At 45.2% G+C, this 9,990-nt stretch overlaps 1 protein-coding gene and 1 pseudogene across 4 annotated transcripts in view; both read left to right on the top strand.

Moving 5' to 3' along the window:
* The window catches only part of ESYT3 (extended synaptotagmin 3), an 87,187-nt gene that overhangs the window by 10,275 nt on the left and 66,922 nt on the right, over window positions 1-9,990 (top strand). The window lies entirely within an intron of this gene.
* Window positions 2,663-5,327, top strand: LOC102991076 (elongation factor 1-alpha 1-like; annotated as a pseudogene).

Genomic DNA, 9,990 nt, shown 5'->3' with positions numbered 1-9,990 from the left:
AAGTAGGATAAAATAAAGTTATTAAAATAAAAAATAATTAAGAAGAAAAATTAAAAAAAAATTTTTTTTAAATGGGATGGTCAGAACCCTAGGACAAATGGTGAAAGCCAACCTATACAGACAAAATCTCACACAGAAGCACACACATACACACTCACAAAAAGAGAAAAAGGGGAAAATACCATCTCTTGCTCCCAAAGTCCACCTCCTCAACTTGTGATGATTCACTGTCTACTCAGGTATTCCACAGATGCAGGGCACTTCAAGCTGATTGTGGAGCTTTAATCCGCTGTTTCTGAGTCTGCTGGGAGAGACCTCCCCCTCTCCTCTTTGTTTGCACAGCTCCTGGGGTTCAGCTTTGGACTTGGCTCCGCCTCTGCACGTAGGTCGTCCGAGGGCGTCTGCCCTTCGCTCAGACAGGACGGGGTTAAAGGAGCAGCTGATTCAGGGGTCTGGCTCAGGCTGGGGGGAGGGAGGGGCACGGATGCGGGGCGAGCCTGCGGCGGCAGAGGCCAGCGTGACGCTGCACCAGCCCGAGGCACGCCGCGCGCTCTCTCCCGGGGAAGCCGTCCCTGGATCCCGGGACCCCGGCAGTGGCGGGCTGCACAGGCTCCTGGGAGGGGCGGTGTGGAGAGTGACCTGTGCTCGCACACAGGCCTCTTGGAGGCGGCAGCAGCAGCCCTAGCGCCCCACGCCCGTCTCTGGTGTCCGCGCCGACAGCCGCGGCTCGCGCCCGTTTCTGTTTACTTTTTAAAGTAACTGGTTAAAAATCTCATTTTTCCGGTTATAAAAGTGCAAATATTCCCATGTTAGAAAATGTGGAAATGGTCTACAAGTAAATATTAGAGTAAGCATTTACATTCCTGCCACCCAGAGATACACCCTCTGTTTGGGTGCACTTCCTTTGTATAAAAGGTCTATGAGAAGTTTTTTGAAAACTTGTACCTTTGAAAAATTTTTTGTTTTTATGTCCTTAACATTGTCTTACAAACATTCTTCAAAAACATTCGTAAGGATTATGATATCCTTAATACGAATAGACCAGAAGTTGCCTGACCATTTCTCTAACATCACTATTTTGGTTATGTCCCAGTTTGCCCTGTTTCTGTGGCAGGCCGAGGTGGGGGGTGTTTCCTCTATCTGTCTGGAATTTCTCCCTTGATCTGTCAGTCTGACTCCCTTGACTCCTCTTTCAAGTCCAAGCTCAGGCACCGGCACTGGGACCCTTCTCTCACACCCACTCCACTTCCCGTGTTGATTTGCACTTACCTATTTTTATGTCCAACTTTTTCTCCAGATCGAATGTTCTTTTCAGGTGTGTTTCTTGTTCCTGTCTGTACACTCAGCTCCTCGCTCAGTGCCCAGTTCATATAGGCATTCAATAAAAATCTGTGGGGCTTCCCTTGTGGCACAGTAGTTAAGAATCCGCCTGCCAATACGGGGAACACGGGTTCGAGCCCTGGTCTGGGAAGATCCCACATGCCGCAGAGCAACTAAGCACGTGCGCCACAACTATTGAGCCTGCGCTCTAGAGCCCACGAGCCACAACTACTGAGCCCACGTGCCACATCTACTGAAGCCCGTGTGCCTAGAGCCCGTGCTCTGCAGCAAGAGAAGCCACCGCAATGAGACGCCCGCGCACCACAACGTAGGGTAGCCCCTCCTCGCCGCAACTAGAGGAAGCTTGCGTGCAGCAACGAAGACCCAACACAGCCAAAAATAATAAATAAATTAAAAAATTTTATTTAAAAAAAAAAATCTGTGGCATGAATGCCGCAGTGAACATCTGCAATGTAAATCTCAGTCCCTGTTTCTCCAGTTCTTTACGCAGATTACACGTTAAACCGACCTGTCAAAACTTAAGGACTTTAAAGATCCTCATTTCTACCTCACCTTGGCCTTATCAGCATGGAGGAGGAGGAGGAGGAAGAAGATGATGATGTTTTTGGCCTTTTACTAGTTTTATAAGTAAGAGGATACATTTTTTTACCCTCCAGGCTGTACCAGACCTAACTGGATCACTGAACTCTCTGGCGACTTAGGATTACACTCAGGTCTCCTCGAAACGACTCTGCAGGTAGCTCAGGGCAGTCGTCTCTGCTCCGAGCCCTTATTCCTCAGCAAGGGTGACAGGCTCCTGGCACCCGCATTCTCCTCAGCGATGACTCTCTTTGGAGTTTTATCTGCTCTGTCGTCCTGCTGGGTCCAGCCGACTTAGGCCAGTTCGCAGGCTGGGTTGGGTGTGCTGTTAAGGAATCTATGGATTCTAGAACAGTGCTAGACAGAATTCCAAGCTGGCAAAGCAATTGTTTCCCTTAAGGCCCTTTTAGCAGGGTGATGTTAAGCAGAGTTGGGCAGATTTAAAAGCAGTTTTCATGGTTAAATGTTTACCTCCCAAGAACAGAGAAGAAAAGGGATGAAAGTCAGTGCTTCATCAGGAGAAAAGTGAATGAAATGAGGGGCCGTTTTCTGGTAGAGGAGAAACCACTGCAGAGGCACCCACAGAGAGCAGGGCCTGTCTCAGGAGGACGACAGCCCAGCGCGGCCTCCTTGTATCCCATCCCCATCGCTGCAGGACACTCAGAAAAGGGTCTTCTCTCTTCTTTGCGGGTGGGGAGGGCGTCGGCAACGTCAGTTGAGTCAGCAGGAGTGCGTGTATGAGAATGCCCTTTGGGCTTTTCTGCAACGGGTTTGCCGCCAGGACACAGGTGTCGTGAAAGCCACCGCTGAACCTAAGCAAAAATGGGAAAGGAGAAGACCCACATCAACATCGTTGTCATTGGACATGTAGATTCAGAGAAGTCTACCACTCCTGGCCATCTGATCTACAACCGTGGTGGCCTCGACAAGAGAACCATTGAAAAGTTCGAGAAGGAGGCTGCCGAGATGGGAAAGGGCTCCTTCAAGTATGCCTGGGTCTTGGACAAACTGAAAGCTGAACTCGAGCGTGGTTATCACCATTGATATCTCCCTATGGAAATTCGAGACCAGCAAGTACTATGTGACCATCACTGATGCCCCAGGACACAGAGACTTCATCAAAAACATGATTACAGGCGCATCCCAGGCTGACTGTGCTGTCCTGATTGTTGCTGCTGGCGTTGGTGAATTTGAAGCAGGTATTTCCAAGAATGGGCAGACCCGTGACCACGCCCTTCTGGCCTACACTCTGGGTGTGAAACAACTCTTTGCTGGAGTTAACAAAATGGATTCCACCGGGCCACCCTACAGCCAGAAGAGATACGAGGAAGTTGTAAAGGAAGTCAGCACCTACGTTAAGAAAATTGGCTACAACCCCGACACAGTAGCATTTGTGCCAGTTTCCGGCCGGAATGGTGACAACATGCTGGAGCCGAGTGCTGACATGCCGTGGTTCAAGGGATGGAGAGTCACCCGTAAAGATGGCAATGCCAGTGGAACCAACCACACTGCTTGAAGCTCTGGATTGCATCCTGCCCCCAACTCGCCCAACTGACAAGCCCCTGCGTTTGCCCCTCCAGGATGTCTACAAAATTGGTGGTATTGGCGCAGTCCCTGTGGGTCGAGTGGAGACTGGTGTTCTCAAACCTGGCCTGGTGGTCACCTTTGCTCCAGTCAACGTGACAACTGAAGTGAAGTCTGTCGAAACGCACCGTGAAGCTTGGAGTGAAGCCCTTCCTGGGCACAATGTGGGCTTCAGTGTCAAGAACGCGTCTGTCAAAGATGTTCGTCGTGGCAGTGTGGCCGGTGAGAGCAAAAGTGACCCACCGACGGAAGCAGCTGGCTTCACAGCTCAGGTGATTGTCTTGAACCATCCAGGCCAAAGCAGTGCTGGATATGCACCTGTCTGGATCGTCACACAGCTCACACTGCTTGCAAGTTTGCTGAGCTGAAGGAGAAGATTGATTGTCATTCTGGGAAAAAGCTGGAAGATGGCCCCAAATTCTTGAAATCTGGTGATGCTGCCATCGTTGATATGGTTCCTGGCAAACCCATGTGTGTTGAGAGCTTCTCTGACTATCCTCCTCTGGGCCGCTTTGCTGTCCATGACATGAGACAGACGGCTGCAGTGGGTGTCATCAAAGCAGTGGACAAGAAGGTAGCTGGAGCTGGCAAGGTCACCAAGTCTGCCCAGAAAGCTCAGAAGGCTAAATGAATGTTATCCCCAATACCTGCCACCCCAGTCTTTATCAGTGGTGGAAGAACGGCCCCAGAACTGTTTGTCTCGATTGGCCATTTAAGTTTAATAGCAAAAGACTGGTTAATGATAATGCATCGTAAAACCTTCAGAAGGGAAGGAGAATGTTTTGTGGACCGTTTGTTTTGGGTGTGGCAGTTTTAAGTTAGTAGTCTTTAAAATCAGTACTTTTTAATGGAAACAACTTGACCAAAAATCTGTCACAGAATTTGAGACCCATTAAAAAAGTTTAATGAGAAAAAAAAAAAAAAAGAATGCCCTTTGGGGGACTTCCCTGGTGGTCCAGTGGTTAAGACTCTGCGCTTCCAGTGCAGGAGGTGCGGGTTCGATCCCAGGTCTGGGAGCTAAGATCCCACACGCCTCATTGTTAAAAATCAAAAACATAAAACAGAAGCAATATTGTAACAAATTCAATAAAGACTTCAAAAATGGTCCACATCAAAAAAAATCTTAAAAAAAAAAAAAAGCCCTTTGGAGCAGAGGCGTTAGGCTTTCTTTTTTTTTTTTTCCTAGCAAAGAGGGTGTGTACCTGGGTCTGTGTACATGTGTACATGTGATTCTGTGGATGGGTCTGTAGTTCTGAGTGTGTGTGGGTCTATGTGTGTACGTGTGTCTTTGTGTGTCTGTGTATATCTTGGTGTGTATGTCTGCCTGCGTGTGTCCGGCCACCTCTGTATGTCTGTGTGTCTCTCTGCGTCCGCACACACCTGCTTCCACGGGAGGAGCCACCGTCCCTGTGCGAGGGAGCGAGCAGAAGTCACCTAGTGACAGGCAAGTTCTGTGAGTGAAGCTCTCCAACCCCCTGCCTCCTGAGAGCGTCTGGTGGCCAGAAGCTCCTGTCCAGGCCTCTCAAACCCCAGCCCATCTGTGGACCCCACCCCCCAATGGGATGCAGCCGTCACTCTGGCTCCATTTCCTCAACTGCTGTGGAATCATTTTTCCTAAAGGGTTTAAGACATAAGGCACGTGACCACCTAAAGGGAAGCACCGATGTGCAGAGGCCATTTTGGTGGCCTCTGCTGGTCTGGAATTCTTAGACTCGGTTTGATTTCCAGTCTCTCTCTCCTCTCTAAGCTGCCATTACCACCACTCTCTTGACAATGTCTAAAGAACGCCGTCATTAAATTATTAGCCCACTTTGCCTGGAAGGCTTTGGCCCAAGTGCGCGAAAAGCAGCATGACTGTGTTAGTTTAGCCTTCGATGCGGGCTGAGGCCCCTTCTTGCGGAAACCTCCCCGAGGGCTCCTGCAGGCGGACTAGCAAGCATCTGAGATCCTGGTGACTTGACCACGGCCCGACAACTTTCGAATTTTCCAGGCCTGCTTTGGGGAAATGCTCATACCTGTACTACGTCAGTCAGAAGGGTGTTCATGTTTCCGTGGAGATGAACCTTCAAGAGCTCTGTCTCCATTTGGGAGTAGATTTTTGGCCATTATCCCCGTGGTTGTAGATCCTGTGGGCAGCACAGGAATGAGGACTTCACTCCTCGCAGCCAGGAGAAACCTGAGGCTGCAGGAAGGGAGGGAGGACACCTTCCAGGGGCAAGGGCAGCGCCTCAAGCGAGGCAGAATTGTGATACTGTGTTTTTCACCTGTTAGCTTTTGCCTCCCCTGCCCTTTGTGGTCCAAAAGATTTGTAAAAGAATTGAGGGCCACAGGCTGCTGGTAGGAATTTGATGTTCTCCTAGGAGTGACAGCTGGAAACACAGGCTGTGACTCTCTAGCCCTGGTCGGGAACCCCAGAGAGCAGAAAAGCCACCCAGTCCCAGGGCTGGCACAGGTCCTCTAGCCTGGGGGGCCCTGTGTGCTCACGCTTCCACATCCTCCACCACCAGGATCAGGACAAGCTGGCGAGCTTGTTAAAGATGCAAGTTTCCAGGCCCCAACCAAGAATCCACGTTTTCACCCGCTCTCCAGGTGGTGTTTTTATACAGAAAAGTTTGAGAATCGCTCAGACTCAGAGTCTAGCCCTTTGTGTTGCCTGGTGGTGTGAGCGTCTCTCTTCCTAGCTGGTCCCAAAGACTCCCGGCTACCCCCAGCCTCGTGGGAATTGGTACAAAAGTGACTTTAGGCCTCAGTCCGAGAGTGAGCCGTGTGGATTCTTTTTCTGCCTTCCCTTTGTTTCCCTGGCAAGGGAAAGTCACAGAGGCTCTGACTGGGCCGCTTTGCCCCACCTCGTTGTGGAGCTCCTGCGTTGGGCAGTTTCCCGTGGAGCCTCGCAGGCATTGGGCCCAGCCTATCTGTAGCTCATTATCTGGGGGCACAGATGTCTCAGCCAATCAACGGAGGCCAGAGAAACAAGAATCTACGTGGTCCTTCCCCCTCCTCCTCCACCACTTTCGCTGTGTTATCCTCTTCCCATCTTCCGTTCCGCCTTCTCAGTGGTCTCCCAAAGTACAGAGCAGCAAGCACTAGGAGACCCGGGGAATTTGCCGGGCTTTGGGTCAGACAGAACTGGACACACAGCCCACGTGATCTTGTTCTTGGCATGTACCTGAGGTCAGAAGTGTCAGTGTTCGCACCTCTGACGTCTGTACAACTTCCATCAAGAATCACCATCTCTGGAGCGTTTACTCTGAGTCAGGAAGGGTACTGAGCACCTTACGTGCCTTGTTTTATTTAGTTTTCTCAGGAACTTTGTGAAGTTGGTAGTATTGTACCCGTCTTGTGGTTGAGAAAACTGAGGTTTAAAGCGATGGAATTTTAAATGCAAAAGGGATAGGTTAGAAAAACACTGAGAAATGGACTTCAAATGTTGACATTTCTGATGGCTTAAGGGGAGGGGAAACATGAGAAAAAGATTTGAAGGCTGGGCTCAGGTGAGAAAATCTTGAGTTCTGGTCGCCTGATTGATCTTGGCAAGTGCTAGTCTCTGAGCCTCTCCTCATATGTAAAACGGGGATAATTGCATCTTTGCTGTTCACTTTATACAGCATGAGGAGGATCAAATGAAAGTGTCTGTGGAGCCCTTAGCTAGAAAGCATGGCCTACCGGTGAAGGCTCAGGTCCCATGAGGGCAGTCCTCTGTCCAATTAGACTTTCTGTAAGAGAGGAAAACAATGGTATGTAATGTTTTCTTAAGAGGAGTTAGTGGTGGAGTGGAAAAGCACAGACAGACCTAGATCTGGGTCACAGCTGTAGCACTCCACAGCTGGTGATTCTAAGTAACCTCTCAGCCTTAGTTTCCTTATCTGGAAAATGGGTCTAATAAGGGATTAAGATGAGTATTAAACAACATGAGATTAACATGAACTCAAAAAGGCTGAAAATAAGATGAAAAAAATTCAACTGGGTAACTTTGAAGCAAAAGAAAGCTGTAGTAGCAATTTTCATCTTAGACAAGATAGACTGTAACTCGGATATATCTTTAAGACAAAGAAAGATGTTATATGCTCATAAAAGGAGCCATAATTAAGAAATAATCATCATGGCCATATATGTACTGCATAATATAAACCTGAAATATAAACCAACAGCTAACAGAACTGCATAGAGAAGTAGATAAATCAGCAGTTTGGCTTGAAATTTTTCATATATTCCTCTTTGAACATGGAAAATCAAGTAGACAAAAAGTAAGCAAGGAGAAAGACTATTAAAAGGAAATGATTAATAACTTGATCATACATGGAACAACCATGGCAATTAATCATGTACCTGGCCACCAAGGACTTATCACTGTATTCCAGTGAATTGCCATCCTACAGACTGTGCAGATCATAAAGAAGTTAAATTAGGAAACAAAAACAGGTATAGATATCTCGTACACCTAGATATTTTAAAATATTACTATTTTAAAAAATCATTGTTTAAGAGGAAGTCATAATGGAAATTACAAAAACTGAGAGCTGAATAATGATGAATAATGATGAAAAAACTGTTAAAAATTGTAAGGGAATTTATAACTTTGAATTTATCATGAAACAAGAAAAACTGAAAATAAATGATTCAACTCTAAAACTCATAGAGTTGACCCTAAGAACATAAAAGAACAGATTTAGATCAAGAAATAAGAAAGAAGGAAGGAAATGATAAATATAGGGATGAAAATGAGCAAAAAAATTTTTAAATAAAGGTAAAGGGGAAAGAAAATTATTAACAACTGAAGTTCATTCTCTCAAAAGATTAATATAATAGGCAAAACTTTGTCAAGCTTGATCTTGAAAAAAATAGAAAATAAAATATAGAATGAAAAAAGGCAGAAATAACTACAGATATAACAGATTAAAATAGTAAAATATTGTAAATGACTATATATCAAGACATTTGAAAAACTGGATGAACTAGATACAGTTCTAGAAAAATATAAATGCCAGGATTACCAGACTAAGATCAGTAGACCTTGAATACACCATTAACCTCTAAAGAGAGACATGGTAATTTACCACCCACAAAAGTCTCAGGCTAAGATGGTTTCAGAGGTAAGATATACTAAATTCCATCGATCAGATAATTCCTATATTTACAAGTTGTTTCAGAAAATAGGAGGATAAAGATAGCTGTCCCACTCATTTTACAATTTATCATAAAATCTTTATACCAAAACCAGATAGGAATTGTACAAGAACAAAAGCTGTAGGTATCACTTTGGATCATTAGTGTATAAAGCCTAAATGAAATATCAGGACAGCTAAATATTTCAAGTAGGGTTTATCCTGGGAACTAGTGATGGTTCTGTTTTAGAAAGAAATATTAGTTAAGTTGACCACATTAATGGATGAAAGGAAAAAAAATAACATGATTATCTCAATAGATATGAGAAAGTATTGAATATAGTTCAATACCCATTTATAATGAGAGCTCTTGGAAATTTAGGAATTGAAAAGAACTTCCTCAGTCTGATAGAGGCTGTCCTCCAAAATCTATAGCAAAAATTGTGCTTAATGGAGAAACTTTCTTTTGTGGTCAGGACCAGACAGAGCTGCTTGCTATCACCAGTGTGCCTGCATAGTACCAGAGGACTGGCCAAGAGAAAGAAGTAAGGATAAGGATGGGGAGTGGAAAGAAAAAAATTGTTATTATTTGGAGATTATAAATATTTGTAAGCTACCTATGAGAATTAACAGACAATTAGAACTAGTAACAAATTTCAACAAAAGTTGCCCAGAAAATGAAATACCATTTTTAATAACTATAAAACCCACAAAGTAATCTAACAAAAAATGTACAGGACTTTGGTAGAAAAAAAGGTTATGATCCTAAATGTGAATACAATCAAATGTGAATAAATAAAGGGAAATATTCTGTTCATGGATGCAAAATGTAGTAAAGGGATCAGTCCTCCCACAAATTAATCTATATATTCAGGAATACAACAATCAAAATCTCAGGAGGATTTTGGCAGGGAGACTGACAAGATGATTCTAAAATTCATATGGAAGTATAAATACCTACTATTATCTAATCAGTTTGAAAAAGAAAAGCAAAAAGAGGGGAATCACCCTACCCAGATCATATTGTGAAGCCATGGAGATTAAAACTGTGGTACTGATGCAGAAACAGGCAAACAGACCATGGAAGTCAATGCCAAGTCCTGAAACACACCAAAGTACACATGGGAAGCTGATGTGTGAGGGAAGTAGCTTCACTAGTTAGGAGGAAACATGGGCTTCTTTCTTTTCCTCCCTCCCTCCCTCCCTTCCTTCCTTTTTTGTATGTTATTATAAAATTGCCTTAGTGAAAATAAAACTCCCATACGACCCAGCAATCCCACTACTGGGCATATAACCTGAGAAAACCATAATTCAGAAAGAGTCATGTACCACAATGTTCATTGCAGCTCTATTTATAATAGCCAGGACATGGAAGCAACCTAAG

The sequence above is a fragment of the Physeter macrocephalus genome, chromosome 1 (assembly GCF_002837175.3).
Source record: "Physeter macrocephalus isolate SW-GA chromosome 1, ASM283717v5, whole genome shotgun sequence".
In the NCBI taxonomy this organism is placed as follows: Eukaryota; Metazoa; Chordata; class Mammalia; order Artiodactyla; family Physeteridae; genus Physeter; species Physeter macrocephalus.
This window is presented reverse-complemented; position numbering and strand designations above follow the sequence as displayed.